We start from the raw sequence: 21,215 nt of genomic DNA, 5'->3' as shown, positions 1-21,215 counted from the left end.
CGCAATTTAGGAAACCATTACATTTGATTAATTTTAAGCACGTGTTTAAATCCAGTTGAAATCAACCCTTTCCTGAATTGGGGCCTAAGTGCTTGTTAAGTATTGATTAATATAGGTTGATCATCTAGGTTTCATACCACTTTACAGAACTGCAGACTATTTCTACATAGTATTTACAACATATCACCGAACACTGTAATGTACACCAATGGCCAGAAGGGACCATTGTGATCTGATCTCCTGTAAAAAAATCAGTGCCCCCACATGGGGGGGAAGGGTACACTTTACCGGTGCCCAGAGGCCCTGGGGGGCCCAGCCCAGGATGCAACCCCCATTATCATGAGGAAAAATTTATTCACGGCTCATGAGATTGTATATATGGGATGAGGGATTCTGGCATCTGTGTGGGAGGGGGCCCATGTTACAAGTTCATACTGGGCCCAAAAAAATTATGCTTGGGCCCTGATAACACAAGCTATAGAGTTTCCCTAAAATAATTCCTAGAGTATCTCTTTCAGAAAAAAAAAAAAATCCAATCTTGATTTTAAAATTGTAAATGATGGAGAATCCATGAGAAGTCTTGGCAAACTGTTCCAGCAGTGTCACTTCTGTATTTTTACCCTGACTTAAAAATTTACACCTTATGTCCAGTCTTCATTTTTCTAGCTTCATCTTCCAGCTCTTGGATCAGGTCATGCCTTTCTCTGCTAGACTGAAAGCCTGTTATCAAATATTTGTTGCCCATATAGGTACTTATAGAGTGATCAAGTCACCCCTTAAGCTTCCCTTTGTTAAACTACGGAGCACCTCGAGTCTATATTTATTGCTATAAGGCAGGTTTTCTAATCCTTCAATCATTCTCATGGCTCTTCTTTGAACTCTCTCCAATTTACCACCATCTTTCTTGAATTGTAGGCACCAGAACTAGACACAGTGTCCCAGTAGTGGTCACACCAGTGTCAAATGCTGTTTTATAGTGCACAGTAACACTACCCTACACAACGAGCTGGGCGGAGGGGTGCGGGGAGGTGAATACCACAGACAATTAAAATTAAGAACTTTAGTAGTGGGATTTGTATAAGCTTTAATTACTGAAGTGATAGGGTTAATATTTCTAGTTTTTATGAAAAGGACCAGGGCCTGTTTAGGCAGCCCCACATGCATGATCTGCTAGCATCAGGCTGGGATAACAATTCAGTACTCATTCCAGGGAGAAAGAGTACCGCCTGCTGACTCATCAATCCAATGTCCTTCTGTAACTTTAGATTGCTTTGGAGGTTTCCCATTCAAGTTCCTGGCTAGGCTTGTACTTTATTGGACCTGTGCTATCTGATGAGATTTTAGCCTGCATTACTATGGCTCTGAATAACTCTGTAATTAACCTGCTTTTGCTACTAAATGTCTATACTTCAAGACTACATTAGTCTGCAAGCTCAAATAGTGACTCGAAGAGGTGAATTAAAACTTGATGGCATCATGCAAAGCAAACCCCCCACCTGCTTTTGAAGGGTTTTCGTTTGTCTGGTTGGTTTTTTTTACACTTGTGCATGACCACCACCAACTAAGAAACATCAATCTGCAGTGATCAAACAAAGTGGATATCATGTGACTGAAAGATTCCAGATTGTCTGTCCCAAAGACCAAAGTCCTTTGTCTATGTAAAGCACATGCAAACACAAGGCAAAATCTCTACACTGTCCCCTCCTAACTTATATGACTTCTAGATGAGCAAAGGTGCTTCTGCTCTCCATGTCCATTCAAGCCATCGGTGTCCAGGTTGAGATTAAGGTTCCAGTCGCAATGTTTCTAGGGTTATCACCTGTTTTCTAGCAAATGGCCCAAGCCCATCTTAGGTCATTTAAGCAGTCATCTGGTGGTAACAACTCTCAACTTCTATCTATCTGAGATCAGATTTGAGGCAGTGATTGAGAATGTCAAAGCCTCTATATAGTCCCGTTACCAATAAGCACTGTTGTTTGTTTTGCCATTTGTATGTAGAAGCTATTCAGAAAGTCATATTTATTCATTCTTATTAAAAGGAGATTTCAAGCTATTTTCTATTTCTACTTCAAATAGATTATTGTCAATTTATTATCTAGATGAATGAGTTCTAAATGGACTGCCTTGTTCATTCATTACATCTCTGCATTCATTGCTTTGTTGATGCTTTTCTCGGCAACTGTAAAGACACAGTGACAACTGGGTTGAACTTTGTGCATGTGGTTTCTGGATCTATGCCAAACAACGTGTATTATATGCTACAGTTAGGAGAGAGCAGTGGGCACCAGTCAGCTATGAGAGATTCTCTAACACTGGTTCTCAACCGGGGGTACGTGTACCCCGGAAGGTACACAGAGGTCTTCCAGGGGGTATGTCAACTCATCTAGATATTTGCTTAGTTTTTTAACAGGCTACATAAAAAGCACTAGCGAAGTCAGTTACAAACTACGTCATACAGACAATGACTTGTTTTTACTGTTCTATATACTATTATACAGCAGGTATCACACTGAAATGTAAGCACAACACTTATATCCCATCGCTGTATTTTATAATTATATAGTAAAACCGAGAAAGTGAGCCATTTTTCACTAATAGTGCGCCGTGTCACTTTTGTATTTTTATGTCTGAAGTTGTAAGCAAGTCGTTTTTAAGTGAGGTGAAACTTGGGGGTACGCAAGACAAATCAGACTCCAGAAAGGGGTTCAGCAGTTTGGAAAGGTTGAGAACCACTGCTCTAACATCCAGAAATTCCTTAGCAAAAAGAAATATACTTCAAAAGGACTGGTTTTCAAAATGTGATGCCTGGATTACTTGTGGATGGTCCAGGAAGAGTTAATTTCTGCTAACTTCTTTTCTTGTTTTCAGATGCTATATTGCATTAAAAGATGGTTAAAATTGCATTAAATATGTTCGTAATATTACTTTCCTTATCAGAAAGTAATGTAAGCTGCCACGGGGTGGATATGCAATTGGCAACTGGGAGAGGAACTGCAAGTAGGACTGAAGAGTAGGCATTGCACTCTTTTTTTTCCATTAAGATACATTACAAGTATATTTTGTATGTGTTTTCCATCTGACACCCTCTATATTATTCATTTATGTAAGAGAATAACTAGTATTGTCAATTCTGTATACTGATCATGAAAAAATTAGTAATTAAGAATAGATGATTTTTTTGTTATTAAATGTTCAGGTAAGTTTTTTATTTTCATGTTTTTTTTACTTTTTGCATCTTTGTGCTTCCAGATCACAACTGGCACTGGAACCGCTGGAAAAAAATAATAAAAATGCCCATTTCTTCTGGGATTTGTTTTCATATTCAGATTTTAGACTCAAGAGGTCCAATTCTTCTCTCTTACACTGATATAAATCAAGAGCAATACTACTGTAACCAGAGGAGTTATGCCAATATAGAACCACTGCATACCAATCATCACAGCAAAGAGATTTCAGACAGTTCAGTTAAGTCCATCCAAACAGGAGCTTAATACTGAACAGTTGAGGTTCAGATACTAGCTTTAGAAAGGGGAAATGATGACGACTCTCTTGGTTTACTTGTGTTTGGTTGAATGTACTGTGCTGTAAGATCTCCCCCCTACTAAAACAGGAATTTGGTTCTCCCTATGAATAGATTTTCATTGCACAATGGTGGCTTTTCGGTAGGTCCCCATTTCACTTTTCACAGCTGGTTAGTTACCAGCATGGATCCTATTTAATGAACTTTAGAATGCAACATTCTCTCCACCCATGAACACAAGCCATGACAGGCAAGAGTGAAACCTGACCACAGAAAATCAATCTGTGGTCCAGCTACAGTGAGATTCAGTAAATAATGAATCAAAGGCCTAGACAAGACTGTATCTGGAATTGCTTCACACTTTATACTGCTCTGAGGCATGCTAAACAAATCTTTAACCATCTCCTGAAGTACTGCTTGTTGTTTAGCCTAATACACTTAACACTTTCATAAAATTAACCTTTTTGGCTTTAAAATTGAACTGCTAGAAAAAAGCCAAAAATTAAATGTGTTTTTTGCGAAGTGGAAATTATAATTCATATAAACTGGGGATTTTTTTTTTCTTCCTGCTATTAACAGGTAATGGTTTCAGTTCCATGTACTGATACATTCCCATTTGAGCCCAGGAAGCCTCTTTCACAACACAAAGAAGGAAGACTGTAGATACTGTGAAATACAAAGAGAATAGCATTTATTTTTATATGGTGCCTTTATAGTCAAGTCATCCTAGAGTGCTGTACTATAATAAGCTAAACACTGATAGTGCAGTGAATATATCTAGGCAACTGTGGAATCCTTTATAGAATCAGGAATATAGTTCACACAGTGTGTACAATGATAAAGAGGCCAGAGAATCACCTACTTTCACCAAGACAGATACCCAACCTTACATGTTTGTGTTTAATCTGCTCCTACATAATCTTTTCTCCTTGTAGTTGCTTCCCTCCTGTATAAGCTTTCTCCTCATTCCCCCACATATTTCTTGCCAATTGCTCATGTGCCTACCAGCTGGAAGCACCTAGTCCTTTGTTATATTATGTCATGTAGACGAGCTGAGTAACCAGGAGTAGGAGTAACAAGAACAATGACAACGTTCTGTGTCATTGTTCTAATTCCATGTGCAGCACAGCTTCCTTCTGATGCTAATCTGCTGTCTAGATTTAGACTCCCCTCTCAATTATCTTTTGAAATAAATGTCTATATAATGCCATGCACAAATGTTGTAAAACCTGCAAGGGGTGTGTTTGTCATGTTCTTCAGAAATTCTGCTTGAATAAGATTTGTGCACTACTTCTGCCTCCAAGAGGCCATTTCCCCATTAGTGAGGTTAGTGGAAAGGACAATGGATGCACAAAGAAGTTCATGTAAAATAAAATGAGAGGTGGGACTAAACCAAAGACTGAACATCTGAGTCCTAACTTCATCAAAATTCACAGGAGAAGGGACTGCATTCAAGTGGGTTGTCTTATAATGAAAAGGGCCAGCAGAGACTTTTTGATTGAGATTTACATCCAGCCTTCCCTGAAGTTTGAGTGTGTTCAAGATCTGGGAGTTTGCTTTGGGTCTTAGATTGCTTAAGTCCAATGTTTCTCAATCTTTTCAGGCTAGTTTCACCCTTACTCAGTCAAAGATGTTCTCGACCCCACTTTCATTTAGTATAAAAGAGTAAAAAACGTATCCACAATAACAATGATAAGCCTATAATGTGTGTGAGTTTGTGTTTTGAGAGGCTGACACTGAATACTTGGCCTAGAAGGGAAAAGGTTTGTGGCAAGTGAGGGAGTAAGATTTTCTTTGCTTTAGCTGTATTGAAAATTTTCAGAACCTTGCAACTCCCCTGATTGCCTTTCTGGACCTTGCTGGGGGTTACGAGAGATGAGAAATCCTAGCTTAGAATAATGGGGTCTCAAATCATGATTGAGGTGCATGGCTGCTACTATAATATTAATAATACTACAGTGTACAACATTGTTTTTGAAGTGGACCTGAGGAAGATCTCTGTGTCACTCAAAAGCTTGTCTCTTCCACCAACAGAAATTGGTCCAATCAACTATATCACCTTGCCCACCATATCTCCCTCAGTGTTTTACAAAAAAACAAAACCCCACAAGCCTTTCTTGGACATTTTCACTTCTTGGCTTGTGCTAGGAAAAGAAATGGAAATACCATGAAACAGACTCTCTGGAGTAATTTCTGACTGGCATTATTAAAAATCCCAGGAGTAAGTGTGAGATACCCAGATGGATTTAAAAACCAATGGGATTTTGGATAAGCACCCAAAAATGTGAATGGCTATCTGGTGAGATTTGATCCACTAAATCTTGAAATTTATCCATCGTTGGTCTAGAGTTGGTTTTAAATTTTAATGGCCTGTAGTTGTTGCCCTATATCAGAATATGAAGAATCATCACCATATCTTACATTTGTATACCAAAGTCCACTCAGACATTACAGACAATAAGATTAAGGTAAGGGATCCAGTTTACACATCTGAACAATGCTTTATGGGTGCATAAAAGTGTTGGAGTCACATGGCCTACCACTCAACTATGTCTGTTTCTGGGGTAGACTGTTCCTCACCGGCAATGCTACGTAAGGTTCTTCGGTGAGGATATGAAGAATGACTCATTCAAATGCAAACAAACAGTGGGATATTTAGTAGGCAGACTGTACAGTAATTTCATTTACACTGATTTTAATATTTAAGCTGTAAGAATATTTTGAAATACAAACAAATTGGTTTTTATTTCCTTCATGTTCACCCTCTGGAGAAAATATATGACGACTTTTCAACAACTTCCCTCTGATAAAGGCTGCACCAGACATTGTTATTCTAATCTCTACCTGCTTGTCTAATGCAGCATGGAGGAATGTCTCTTTAAATTGAATTGTGTATTACCCAAAACACAATGGGCATCTTCAAAGGGGAGAGTCTGGAGATATTGTAATGTAATAATGTGGTTTTGGAGTTTACACTGAATGAATGTAGAAGCTGGAGCATTTATTGGAGATGGTGACTGGCAACTGATGACCTTTTGGAAACTACTGCAAGAGACGAAAGAAAAACAGGCTTTTGGTCCTCCACGAGTCTTGATGAACTATTTCTAGGAGTTTTAAGTTGCAGTCATACAAGTACTGCTTTGTAAGTAATGAAAGCTACTCCTCGGTCATTGTTATTCAACTCCATCACCTACTATTGTCTGCAATCTCAAATTGGCTGTCTCATCTATCAAACATACCCGTACTACATGCACTCTATCTGTATGAGCAAGGAAGCATATAAAATCATCACTTCACCAGGTTTTTTGGTCGGGTGCTGCTCTGATCCTGAGAACATCCATTTTCCCCCCTTCTCAATATACCATCTGTAGGTTGTTCTGCATCTGACTTTACAGGAGTTACTACAGTGTAATGAGGCCCCAAGCTTTATAGTGGAAAGGTTTTCAGTAGTGTTGTTTTGGTTCCTTGTATATATGTGTGTATGCCTGTGTTTGGAGATTTAATACCAACTCTCTTTTCCTCTGATGCTTCTGACAATATAATGTGCTCTAATTGGATCTGTTATACAAGGAAAAAGCATTGCAGAAATGCTATACAGTTATAAATACAGTACAGGGGCTGTGCAATTATTGTTTCATACAAAAAATATTAAACAAAAAAATCCCCAAAGTTCCTTGAAGGCTTTGCACTTTTGGGGATGGATGAAGAAAATATTGGTAGCAAAAGCCTTCCCCCTGCACTCCTCCCCCGACTTTCCAACAATGCCACAGCATGAAAGAGATCTACAGGATTGGGCTCTGCCTTAGGAGTCTCTTTCTTTTCCCAGTGCCCATGTGAGACTGCCAGGGCTCTCTGTGCAGCAGGGATGTCGGGAAGGACAGTGGGTAAACTGGGGGAGTTCTTGATTGGAGCATTGGCCAATGGGACCAGGAACTGAGAGGATGACCCGCTGGGTACAACATTTCCCCTTACCCCCTCTGCAGTGGCTCTGTCTCGGCCTACATGGGCTGTACAACAGAATCAAGAAGCCCAGATGTTCAGCTTTGTACACCCAGCCTTTAGGCAAGAGGTGGACTACAACCAGCACACGTCCCCTGCACAGAGAACATTTTATCCAAGGTTTGAACAAGGGATGCAAAATTAACCCCATGCCTGCAGCTCCTTAGTAACTGACATATTGAACCCTGGATCGGTCTCAGCCAGACTGGTGCAATGAATGAACAACACGTGGGGCGTGTTATGATAATCAATAACTTAAAAAAACCAAAACAAAAACAAAAAACAACTTAACATGACACAATCAATGGGTGGGGAAAAATGGGTGAAAGAACCTGGCAGGAGCAGAATGTACATTTCATATTCGTTCCTCCGCTCTCCCCTAAAGCAGGGTGATTACAGAAACAGATGTAGACTTCTAGAAAGCAAATGAATCAATGAGCAGCTAAATTACTCAACCCATAAAAATCAATGGAACCCTAAGATGTAACACTAAGATGTTAAAAAAGCCCTGCAAATAATAAATAAAGCAGAACCATATTTAGGAATTGCCTTGATCTGTGTCCTATGCCGTGTTCAGGCACATTGTTGGCACATTACCAGAATAAATAATAACAACTGTACAAAAATAAAAGTCAGCAATACAGCTGTCCAGAGCTCAGATCTCCGGAGCGTCTCTTTAAATGCCAAATATCCTCATTGCTTACTGTCACCTCTCATGCAGCTTAGTGTCTCTGACAGCATCACACTCACTTGCTTCCTTTCCCTTAGAAAGGCCATTTTACCAAAACTACCACTGGTTTCTGTTGGGACTATGATTTAATCCGACTGCGCATGCTAACGACCTGTCTCCTAAATCCTAACTTCTGATATGGGGAGCTTGGTGTTCCAACATTTATATTTAAAATTGTGTCCTCTTTTTGTAGCTAATTGTTTTTCAGGAGAAAAGGAGAGAGAAGATAAGACCCGCTCCATAAACAACCCAACTGCAGTAAAATGAATGTTCATTATATTTACAGAATGTATTCTTTATGCCGTTTGGTCACATAGTTTCTGGAAAAAGAAATCATATCATATGTCACTGGCTTTATTTCATTCCCATTCGTTTGTAACTATCTATTTCTTTGGTTATCGTGTCTCTCAAGCCACTGTGGCCTTAGCAAAACATTTAAGCAAAGTAATGCACAATGGAAAAAAATAATTGCAATTACACATACAAAATAATGGGTTCTACATTAGTGATTACCACTCAAGAAAGATCATGGGAGTCATCATGGATAGTTCATTGAAAACCATCTGCTCAACGTGCAGCCTCAGTCAAAAACTAACAAACAGAAAATATCATAATGCCACTCTATAAATCCATGGTATAACCACCCTTGAGTAGGGCATGTAGTCCTGGTTGTCCAATCCCAAAAAAGGTATCTTAAAATTGGAAAAAGTACAGAGAAGGGCAACAAAAATGACTAGGGGTATGGAACAGCTTCCATATGAGGAGAGATTAAAAAGACTGGGACTGTTCATCTGACAAAAGAGATGACTAAAGGGGGATATGATAGAAGGCTATAAAACCACAAATGGTGTAGAGAAAGTGAATAAGGAGTATTTTTTATGCCTTCACATATCACAAGAACCAGGGGTAACCCAATTAAATTAATAGGCAGCAGGTTTAAAACAAACTTAGGAAGTACTTCTTCACCCAATGCAGTGTCAATCCGTGGAACTCATTGACAGGGGAGGTTGTGAAGGCCAAAAGTATAATAGGGTTAAAAAAACAATTAGATAAATTCCTGGAGGACTTTTGGCTATTAGCCAAGATGAGATATGGAGGGTGATGTAATATCTTTTATTGGATCAGCTTCTGTTGGTGAGAGAAACAAGTTTTTGAGCTCACACAGAGTTCTTCAAGAAAAAAGGAGATCTGTGTAAGCTCGAAAGCTTTTTTCTCTCACCAACAGAAGTTGGTCCAATAAAAGATATCACCTCACCCACGTTGTCTTTCTAATATTCTAGGACCAACATGGCTACAACAACACTCTTTAGCCAAGATGGTTAGGGATGCAACCCCATGGTTCTGGGTGTCCCTAAACTTCTGACTGTCAGAAGCTGGGACTGAATAATCAATTAATAATTAACCTCTTGTGCTCATTCCCTCTGAAGCATCTTGCACTGTCAAAAAACAGGATACTATGCTAGATGAACCATTGGTTTGATCCAGAATGGCCATTCTTATGTGTTTAACTTTAAACACATAAATAGTTTCATTGACTTCAATGGAACAAAATGAAGTTATTCTTTAATTAAATTTATTCTCACCTACCTCCCAGGATTGTTGTAAGCTGACAACTCCCACAATTTTGTTGAGAGTCTTTTGATATTTTATGTTTTTCTTAAACTCTCAGCTTCTGGAGTCATGTGAAAATATGACATTCAGCTTTCTTTTTCTTTCTTTCTTTAAGTAAGTTTCTGTGGAGAATAGCTTGAAAACTAAACAAAAGTGCTCCCTTAAGGCTTGGGAAGTAGAAGGCAAATTAAAGTCACTCACAATTTAATATACTTTTTTTCAAGGTCTCATGGTTTTGGGATGCCTGACTCATCATTTTTGGATGTTTGGGCTTGGCAATACTGTAAGTATTATCCTTAAGTTACAGAGGGGGAAAATGAAGTTCAGAGAGGTTAAGTAAATTGCATAAGGTCATGAAGGAAATCTCAAACACAGGCAGGAAGACATATTCCCATTCCAGTTCCTAACCCACTAGATGATCCTTCCTAAAGGAAAAGGGGTATTATGAAAGTGCTTTATGTCTATAGATATGTAAATAGCTAATTAACAGACAAAGTGCCAGTAAAGGGGCTCAATAACAGATATCATATAAAACTATAAACTATAAAACTTCTTCTTGTGCTCTGCAAAGGGCTTCCTTTGTGCAGCTTTTAACAGAGTGCAGGGAAGATGCAATTATATTGCCATATGAAAAGGGAAAACTCCCATAAGAATGTAGATCCAGCCAGGGTACCCTTGGAGACCACAGTCTCTCTCATGCTGCAGCCATGTGCACCACCATTAAAGCAGATACACATCTCCTGAGCAGGTGGGATGTGTGCTATAGAAGCATGTGAATGGTTCTGTGTTTGCAGTACATTTTATCCCCAGGGTAATCTGTTTTACACATAGATGTTATTTTTGGGGTTTTTTTTAAACCGGCTGTTTTTGAGATATTGGTGATATGCAGGATCTAAACACAATGAAAGAATACAAATTCACAAGAGGTAATGAGGTGGCATGAATGTCATCTGGATGATTATGTGCACTCACCATGAGAAGACGTGGTGAGCACTGGAGGATGCACAGAAATGGACTGGGACTCATTTTAAAGGTTAGTGAGGTGTTTTCATTCTCTCTGCTCTGTCTCTGGTCTTTGAGCAAGCAGAAAAGTGGATGACAACACTTAAGTCTTTTCACTGGAGATGCATGATGTCTTCCCCTCAACTTCTTGTCCTCTGAGACTTGGATATAAAGTGCCTGGGACTCTGTATTTACACATATGAAAATGTGGCAGAGTCACTTTCCTCAAACCCCAGGTCTGTGATCACAGCAAAAATAGAGGCCCAGTAAACAATTAACAGCATCTCTCTAAACAGTGGGGAAATGAGCAGGCTTTAATAAATGGATTTGAATGCTAGTCGGTGATAATCTGTTCTGTGTTTGCCACAATAATGGCTGGTTCACTAGCACAACTGCTTCAGTGGCTTCGTCTGCCCAGTTAGCGATGTTCACTATTAAATTACGAATGCCTTTTACAACATTAATATTTACAAGGTCTCATCAGATCAAAGATGCAAGCTGCAAACATTGCTCCAGCGAACCTCCCCTATTCTTACAACTGCACCCTTGTTATCTGACAATGATGATGTAGTGTATGCTGTATATGACAACGGTTGTATCTGCTTTTATCTGTTGTAATTTAACCTCTCCAGGCTGCAGAGCACGTTGGGATCCTTCAGGATTAAAGATACTAGCACCTGTAGAGCTTTACATTTTCAAAGCTTCATACAGCTTAATTCTTCTTCCTGACACTCTCTGGGAGGCAATTCCTGCTTATCATGCCTATAGTATATATCGTGATTCACACCCATGTGAGGTAGGGGACCTATTACTATACCCATTTTAAGATGAGCAAGCTGAAGCTCAGAGACAGACAGCTGTCCAAGATAGCAGGACAAGACCCTGGCAAAGCTGGGATTTTACTGCTGAACTCTGAGTCCCATCCTCAAATATCAGGTGTCACCTGCCATGTGTACTTCTACTAGAGAGAGGGTTCTGTCTTCTGGAAGGAGATATATTTATATATACACTGTGTTCTCAAAGCAGAAGCAGGATACCCTGATGCCATTCTAGTACCCAAGAAGCTATATTAGTCTAGAAGCACTTCCCTCTACATTAGGATAAACTAAATATAAATTAGTCAAAATATTGTCAAACACATTACTAGTTAAAGAATAAGAAATTTACCAAGGTATTTATGCAGCACATCACTGTGACATCTGAGTGATGACGTGGCATTGCAACAAATGCTTTTTGCTCCTCTACTGTGTATCCCATGGGAGATAATGGACAGTCAGGACTTCTGTGTTCTACTCCTGACTCCAGTACTGATATGCTGTGTGATCCGTGGGTGAGTCTCTTTGTGCCTTGGTTTCCCCTTCTCTATAGTGGGGATAATGATACTGATCCTCTTTTAGTAAATTGCTTAGTTCTAGGGACTACTATGTTTGTACAGCACCTAGCACAATGGGTTCCAACTTTGGTTGGCCCTTAGGCATTACTGTAGTAAACATGATTAACAACTTGGAACAATAAGAGACCTAATATTATTATTATTAAATATCCCCAAGAATTGGAATCTGTAAATCTTCTCAGCCCTTTCAATATTGGCTCCTCTTAGAGGCTTTGTGCCCATCTAAGATTTGCTGTATCTTTGTTTGGTTCCAAAGTGACATTTTTAAAACTATAAAGACAATGGAAGTTTTGAAATCTTCTCTCATTATCTTTTCATAAGTTCCAGGATTTAAGTCTTGTTTGTGTGATAGCCACCAATGTTAAAGTAACATTTACCCTGAAGCTTTCATCAATTTTGCAGAACCGCTATTATTTTTAACCCATTGCCAGAGGCAAATCTTCCAGCAGATGAAGTCACAAATGGAGTTGAGAGAGGCCAGAAATTCCCTCTTAACAAGCAAACTTTATTTATTTGCTAGAATAAATTAAATAAATAATACTACTAAATTGACACGTCCCTCTAACTTTGGGAATGCTTGGGAGAGCTTAACTGGCTGTTACGCTCTAATACACACCTTTCTTCCTGTATCACAATGTGATTTCAAAAGGACCAATGGCAGACACAAATTCTTGGCAAAGGGGGAAATCTAATCTGAGATTGGTGTAAACCAAGTCTAGGATGAACAAGGATGCCAAGTAAATGGATGACTGAGGATTGGGGAGCAGGATCCATACCTTTTTATAACCAAGCCATCAATTCAATATCATCTCTGATTGGTTTAGTGACCAAAAGTCATTTCCATTCTATAGGCCTGAGATGGGAAGGTCTATGCCGATCATTAAAGTAAAAGGTCTTCACATCACAATTACATCATAAAATCTGTCTGAAACTGGCTTCCCCTTTTAAGGACTCTGAGAACAAGGCCTGAGGATTGAATGAACCATGGGAACTCAACTCCCATCCTCATGCCAGACCTCTCCATTTCAGGGTAAGGCACAATGTGATGGAAACTGACATTGTCCTTGATGAATAGAGGTCATCAGTCTCCAGGTCTGTTAATTCAACAAAATGGTGACAGCAGAGCACTGGAGAACTTGTACTGGAGAAGAGAGAGGATTGCACCAATCTATTTCAGATGACAACAGTTACAGTGGAAGCTGATCAGTCCCTTTCTTTTTTACCAGGTTCCATGATAAAAGAACGAGGGATCAAGCTGATTAAATGAATGGCCGGTACATTCAGAATAAATAAAAGGAAATAACTTGTTTCATATAGTGTGTCTAGTCAAAGCCTGAGGATGTGCAGCCATAGGAAGTCATCACATCAAATTCTATTGCTGGATAATTTATAAGCAAAATTAGCACTGGGCAGTGATGCCAGCTGAAACAAGAGTAATTGCATTTTATGCTACAGGGCATAAAATTATTACCATAAGGACAGAAGAAGGAACCCCCTGCCCTCCACACTTGCACACACACCATGTGCAGCATTGTACAGTTCCCTAGATGCAGTTTGGTAAATATCTGACTGGATAGGCTAATGGTACAACAGGTCCTACACTCCAGTGAACACTTCTCAAACAGTAGTCTCCAAACTGTGGCTGGAAACAGTATTTCCAGAATACTCCAAATATCTGGCCTATGTTGGGGGTTTGAAAAATATAGCTAGCAACTCAGAGTCCTTATGGGGATGGAAACCCAAGCCACCCATTTCCTTTACCATCCCCAGATTCTCACTTGCAAATTCCTCCCTCGTCTCTTATTTCATTTGGTTTAAGAAATGGAAGCTATAATCCTCCTTTGCATCCTGCAAAGTCCTCACTCCTAATAGCATGATCCATAGCTTCCAAACCTTGTGCTTTCCATAAATATTTCATAGACTGTGAGTCAGCCAATAGGAAAGAGACAATATCTTCCAGTGCTTCCTTCCAAGCTGACCTGGACTCCTGGGCTGCATATTCCAAAGGATAGCTTTGGTGTGAGAAGTGATCAGAGTGCTCATTCAATGAGCGCCAGCACTAGTCTATCTGGCAGATGCTTGTTAGTCTAAAATATAGGGGTTGTTACAAGCCAGTGAGAGACCCCTTCAAACCAGCTTCAGTGCAGCTTTTGGCAAGGAGTCAGAGTACATGAAGGTTGAAACATTACCCCATCATTATCCCCTTCTTGCATAGATTTCATCGGTGCATATGTATTTAGAGATGTGTGTGTATATTCAGATTTTAGTTCAGTGAAAACATAATCCACAGAAGCAACAGATGGGGTTAAATCATGAGAAGTTCATGATTTCTTTTCAGATTGTTGCCCACGTTAGAAAGGCTTTGGCTCAGCACAAAATGAAAACTCCTTGCAACTCTGGATGCAGGAAAATCAAATCATAGTTTAGATTAAACCTTAACTCTCATAAACCAACAGAGAAACTTTGCTGTGGATTTTTCAAATGATAGAGAAGAATCAATTCACTCACTGCTGAAGAGCAGCTACACATGTGATGAAATCTGGTAGACAGTTAGCAACACACAACAAGGTGGGTTAACAGTTTCTAGTAAAAGTTGAATACCACAGTTCAGTGACCTGATTTTTTTTCTTTTCGAACAGTGGGTGGGGAATGTGTGAACTTTATTCCTGTTCATCTCAATGGGGTGTTAACTCTGAAGACTAAAGTTAAACATCGACATTTCCCCCTATTTATTGTTAATCAAAGCACACAAGAAATAAAAGGGGTACTCACATATGAAATTCTGCACACTGTATTTTGAGAGGCGCATTTGTTTGGTGCTTCGTTTTGGTGTCTGACATGGGTGGGGCTTAGTTTGTCGTGGAACTTGGGGGAATTCCACTATTTTTATCTCCAAGCCTGTCTCTGATTTTCAGATGTGAATGTGAAGAACAACCTGTAAAAGTACATGGGAAATTAAAGGATGTAGAAAGTACTACCGAAACAGGAATTTGCACCAGTGTTAACAATCCCTACTTTTATCAAAAGCACAAGGGAATCTTTAATGCCCGTAAGTGGGGAGGACCTCACTTTTAAATGCCAGGCAACATCTCCAGCAGGGCAGCGCACTCCCCATCCCTCTGCACCATGTTGGAGCACTGGTTCAGTACTGAGTCACAGGGAACCGTGCCTGCCCCTGGCTGACCACATTTGCCCAGCAGAAATAAATTACGGTAAAATTAAGCACCTTGCCACTCAAAATTGGGAAGCTCTACAAACACAACCCAGGTTAACAGCTCCTGCTCCTGTATATATGCAATGTTCAAAGCCTCAGCATTCTGCATTTTTAAATCTCCAAAATAGTAAGTCATTTTGGGAGCTGTAACACAGAATCATTAAAACATACAAAAGACTATCTGTTGGAAAAAGAAATACACACACAGTGTGGAGAGAAAAAACAAGCTCCAATATAAGAAAATGACAGCAGTTTCCACCTTAACCTCTTCAGCTATGGTTGCTAGGTAACCATGACACACCGCTGTGTGTTTTTCTGCAGAGTCTGGTCTCGGGCCTGACAGTTTGATTAATTCTTCTGAGTATCAAACCTGCATAGTGAATATTTTAAATACTCCAGCATTAAAAAAAACCACAACCCTCCATTGTCTATGATTTATACAATACGTTTTTTAATTAAACTGCCACATATAGGTTGGAAGCAAAAATCCTTTTCTAATATAAAACTGCAGGCAGATTACTCACTGGTTTCTCCCCTCCGATATATTTTTACCCCACATGTTAATAGATTCTTCTTTTCCCCATGCTAGTAACTTTGGACTGTATGCTAATGGTTGTAAGGAAACAAAGAGAAAACTGCTTATATTGCCATTTCCTTTCCTCCTAAGAATGCATGTCTGTGTAAAGAAGTTCAAAGAGTCAATAAACTTTACTGCATTTCAACAAAAGGGAGGCAAAGATGTCAGATATGTCTCTATAGAGACAGAACACGTCTGTCAGACCTCACCTGTTCATACCAACGGTGGCTCCAAAGTTTCAGCACTTAGTAGACTAGCTGCACATAAAGGCTATTTAATATTTTACGTTTTTTAAATCTTTTCATCCCTGAAGATCTCAAGCATTTAATTCCTCCCCCCCACACTTTTGCAGACTGCTTTGAGATCTGCAGGTGACAAATGCTAAGGATGTAAAGGTTTTTGTATCAATAAGCAACACACTCAGAGAGGAGTCACTATATCAGCCCCATGAAATGCAGCCAGATTTGGGGTGGAACAGCATGGCAGCACACCGCCACATAGAGAACAGTGGAGGAGGAAGAATCCTGCATCCAGATGAAATTGCAGAAGGAATTTAAGGAGGCAGAATGGAATTCTCCCAAGTTGGTGTTTTGATCAAGACACTGGAGCTAAAACTGCAACTCTGAAAAAACACCTTTGATTACTCTGTCATTAAAGAGCCAATCAAGAAATCTGAAAGAATTTCAACACCCTATATTTTCAATAATATCAAATAAGAAATAGGCCTGCATACAGCATGTGATTAGCCATAAAATGTCCCCGAGCTAATGATTTTGAAATACTCCTGTTGCATACAGAGCAATTTATTTTCCTTACAGCCATAAGGTCTTATAGGTCTCGGTCAAAGACACTTTCCTCTAGAAGAAGCCATCTTCACATTCCGCTTTTCTTGGAGAGGGGCCTTCATTATTTTATGCTTATGAAGTCAGAGCCCATTGCCAGGGGTGCAATTGTGATGTACATCTGCACTCATCCCTACAGAGTCTGAGACCAGGGCAAGGTTTGTGGTGAAAATAGCTATTCAACCTAGATGTGACTCTGACATGAACACTTTCTCAGAATCCTTGAATAAGTCATTTTTAAGCTCACTGTGCCTCAGTTTCCCCATCTGTAAAATTGTCCTAATATTACTGACTGATATCCCAGAGTAGGGAGTGAGAATTAATTAATGTTAATGTTAAATTGTATAATGGAAGCAAAAATAAAAAATGGAAGTTGAAAGTTACTGTATAAATTCCACGTTTTACTAAATACTTTCATAGTACTTTCATCAAGTGAGTGGCAAGAAAATATATATAAATGGCAGGTACATTCTGACTTGTTTTGAAGACTGTTCTTTGAAATATTTCCCTAGTCTTGAAATTTCCTTTTTAAAATGTGAACTCAGGGCAGATATAAAGTAATCTAGAAAGATGAATCGATTTTTTTCCCTTTACTTCGTCTAATGAGACTGAGGGGGTGGAGGTGTGAGTGTCTGTCTGTCTGTCTCTGTGTGTTTGTATAATATATATCCTTTTGCCGAATGTTTTTTTCAAGTTGGACGCATCATGTGCCAATCCCAGTTTTCAGGTTATAGAATAATAGAAATGTAGGACTGGAAGGGACCCCTCAAGGTCACCTTGTCCAATCCGCTGCCCTCAAAGCAGAACTAAGTAATAACTGGACCATTTCTGACAGGTGTTTGTCTAACCTGTTCTTAAAAGCCTCCAATGATGGAGATTCCACAATCTCCCTAAACAATTTGTTCCAGTATTTAAATACACTGACAATTAGGCAGTTTTTCCTAATGTCCAACCTAAACCTCCCATGCTGAAATTGTAAGCCCATTGCTTCTTGTCCTATCCTCAGAAGTTAAGGTGAACAATTTTTCACCCTTCTCCTCGTAACAACCTTTTATGTACTTGAAAAATGTTGTGTCCCCCCTCAGCCTTTTCTTCTCCAGATTCAATAAATTCATTTAAAATATTTTTTCCCTCATAGGTCATGTTTACTAGACCTGTAATAATTTTTGTTACTCTCCTCTGGACTTTCTCCAATTGTATTGGTCCATATCTTTCCTGAAATGTGGCACTCAGAACTGGACACAATATTCCAGTTGAGGCTTTATTGGCACAAGATACTCTATTGATTTTTTTTCTTTTAAAAACAATATTTCAAAATAAATAAATATTGTTGGATGCTGACTACAGAATTCAGTTATTTTCCAGAATCTAAGCGATACATTGAATGAAACCAGATCATTTCTCTTGATCTGGCTTGATCAATAAATGCATTCTCTCTCCTGTATGCAAAGCATCTCTCCTAAAATGAATTCTATGTTATAAACTCAGCACATTCAGTTTTATATGTCACCTCTTCCATTCTTTCTGCAGTCACTATTTTTCCTGCTCCGTTATGATGCTTATAGGATTTGATTCTAATCATGCACAGAGTGACACGTGCAACGTGGAGTGGTAGATTTGTTTCTTTTTTCTGCTTAATAAATACACTACACTGCCTACATTTACTACTGTAATTCAAGGGAAATCCTTATTCAAAGTGCTTTATTCAATTCTAAAACTCACACAGATTATAGTTATCTTTTCCCTTCTCTGCTTTTCTAACTGTTTATAATAGCAAAGAAGATTCTGTCTCGAGCAATACCACCAGAGAAAGAATTGATGGCTTTTTAAAAGATGTTCTCTAGCGCATGCCAAAGTTACTGGGATTGATGGCATTATACTAATATGGCAGAGAGAATAATTCCATCCACTGGATGGAATTCCATAGCCTGGAGGGTCAGGCTAAATTATCACAGCTGTCCCTTTCTGCCCTTAAAAACCTCTCTGTGAAATTGTTGTGGCTTTTACTTTTTACACAACTAAATAATATGTAAAAACTGCATAGACCCAATAAAGCGCCTAACAACTGTGTTTACTGAAGATACACAACATATAGGTCCTAGCTACATATACACATTGCTGTTCTGGTTGAGTTCTGGCATATAAAATTTTTTCAATATGCTGAGCTTTCTATTATTGCAACTTTTTTGTCAGTACAATTGCCAGTACAATTGGGCTTCCCCTTATGTAGGTCAATATATTGTTCCATTTACCTATTCTACCCTTCACATGAGGGTAGCACGGGGTGCAAGACAGGAGAGTGGCAACAAAGAACAAAGTTGTAATTACACTACTATTTTTAAACACTGATAGTACATGCAATATAGACAGAGAAATTATACTGTATTATCTCCAACCCCCTGGAGCTTACAACATAAAAAATAAATTTTATTTGGTTGGAATCAGATTTCTCCCCCTCAAGTATCATGAATAACCTATGCCAGTAGTTCCCAGATTGTGTTCTTTGGACCCTTGGCAGTCCACAGAGCCCTTGCTGGTTGTACGATGCTCTCTCTCCCCCTTGTTTCTAGCAGTTCCATCTGAATACAGTTCAGAGCACACTAAACATTCTCCTAAATATTAATTTTCCATGTAGCCAAATGCCTTAATAGCCACAGGGAAATGACTTGACTGTGAATGGGAGAGGAAGTGTCTGAGTCAAGCCCTCTGCTAAGATGTGGTCCCTACTGTGAATTTTTTTGAGATTCCTTGTCTTATGCCACATGTAATGTCTGTACTGAGAAACCCATTTCATTCTCTCTGGGTTACAGGCCTGCAGGACAGTAGTAAAAACTGACTCCCCTTGTGTTTCCATTGTAGTGCAATCGTGTCATGCTTGCTGCTAAAGACAATTTGATTTGATTGACTAATTAGAGAGCCTAGATTACCAGTTATGGCAAACGTTCCCTTCCCTAACTGTAATAATCCGTATGTAAGACAAAGAGTACCAGCACTAATGAGAAACATTTTCCTAATATTTATTGCTTTAAATGTGTAATAGGACATGCCAGCAGCAGGAAGATACCTTTATGCATCTGTATGAGGAGTGAGAGCTAATAGAGAGATCAGAGACTGTGTTATGGTGCTTCACAAACAATGCCAGGTTTGTCCTAACCCCTGCTCTGGCAATTCTTAGAGCCTGTTCCCTTCAGAGATTCCTGCACAAACCAGTAGATATTGTAATAAAAATAGATCAAAAGTAATTTTAACTGATTAGAAATGTTGTGTGTCTCTTTTACCAAGCAGTTTATTGCATCTGTGAGGAAAAGGAACAGCTCTGAAGGGGGAGCCAGGAGAAGGGTGGGGAGTTGTATGTGGAAACCTGGCTTTGGATATTACAGAAGGTACAGATGCAGGAAAACCTCCCTTCAAACATAAGCCATTCGTTAACAGAGCAATCACAGGAAAGGAAAGAACTCAAGTAAGGTATCTTACCTCAAAGTCTAGGTATCTATATGTTTGCCAGCGAGAGCCATTCCCTGCCTCACACACATCTACCCTTCAAAAAAACAAACCTCTTCCAAACAACCAGAGCAACTCTGCAGCCAGGCTTTTATAGCCTCTGCAGCATTTCCCCTGAAGTGCCTACACCTGGTTACAGGGCCCTCTCCTGGGGCTGTACTCAGTCAGCTGCAGGCACTTTGCTGCCTAGCGCTTTGACAGCTTTTGTGTTGGGGCCTCTCCTTTTCCTCCAGGAATTTCTGGGGGAACGAGGGGAACCTTTGGGCAAGAGCTTGCAATCCCTGTTTCACCAAGATCACTCACTTTGCCTATGCCCCAGTTGCACACTATGTCTGCCTGCAGCCTTTGCATATGTCAGGGGAGAAAGAGCTGCTAACAATCCCCTTTATTACTACAGGGGGATGCACAAAGAGGGGACAAGTAGGGGCACAGAACTCCACCTGGCCTCAGAGGCAGTGGGGGAGAGAGCAAGCTTCTCCTAGCTCCGGGGCCACAGGGAGGGGAGGGAAAGTGAGCTCCTCCCGGCCCCAGAAAGTGTCCTTCCAAAAGGGGTCACATTGAAATCCCTGCACACGCTCCTGCCCTTGTAGATGCTTAATTCACAGGAACCCATGAATGAAGATAACGGGCCTGATTCTGATCTCCCTGGTGTACATCAAGAGTGGCTCCATTGAAACCAATATTACAGGCCATGGTCACGGTGTACTGGGATGGCTGGGATAAGACAAGCTTTCAGAGCACTTGCCCGCATAACACCCAGCTCAGCCTCCTGCCATCTTCTCTTCCTTTTCAGGAGCACCATATTCACATCTGGAATTTTTTTTTA

General features: G+C 39.7%; 1 long non-coding RNA gene across 4 annotated transcripts in view; it reads right to left on the bottom strand.

Moving 5' to 3' along the window:
* The window catches only part of LOC137150060 (uncharacterized), a 216,817-nt gene that overhangs the window by 90,285 nt on the left and 105,317 nt on the right, over positions 1-21,215 (bottom strand). For all 4 annotated transcript variants that reach the window (XR_010918893.1, XR_010918896.1, XR_010918890.1 and 1 more), the window contains one exon: positions 15,028-15,190. This is a non-coding gene — a long non-coding RNA (uncharacterized lncRNA). The remainder of the gene's footprint in view (positions 1-15,027; positions 15,191-21,215) is intronic.

This window comes from Emydura macquarii, unplaced genomic scaffold, assembly GCF_026122565.2.
Source record: "Emydura macquarii macquarii isolate MOO-44397 ecotype Brisbane River unplaced genomic scaffold, CSIRO-AGI_Emac_v2 contig_113, whole genome shotgun sequence".
Taxonomy (NCBI): domain Eukaryota; kingdom Metazoa; phylum Chordata; order Testudines; family Chelidae; genus Emydura; species Emydura macquarii.
The sequence above is the reverse complement of the archived record's forward strand: the minus strand, read 5'-3'. Positions and strand labels throughout refer to the sequence as shown.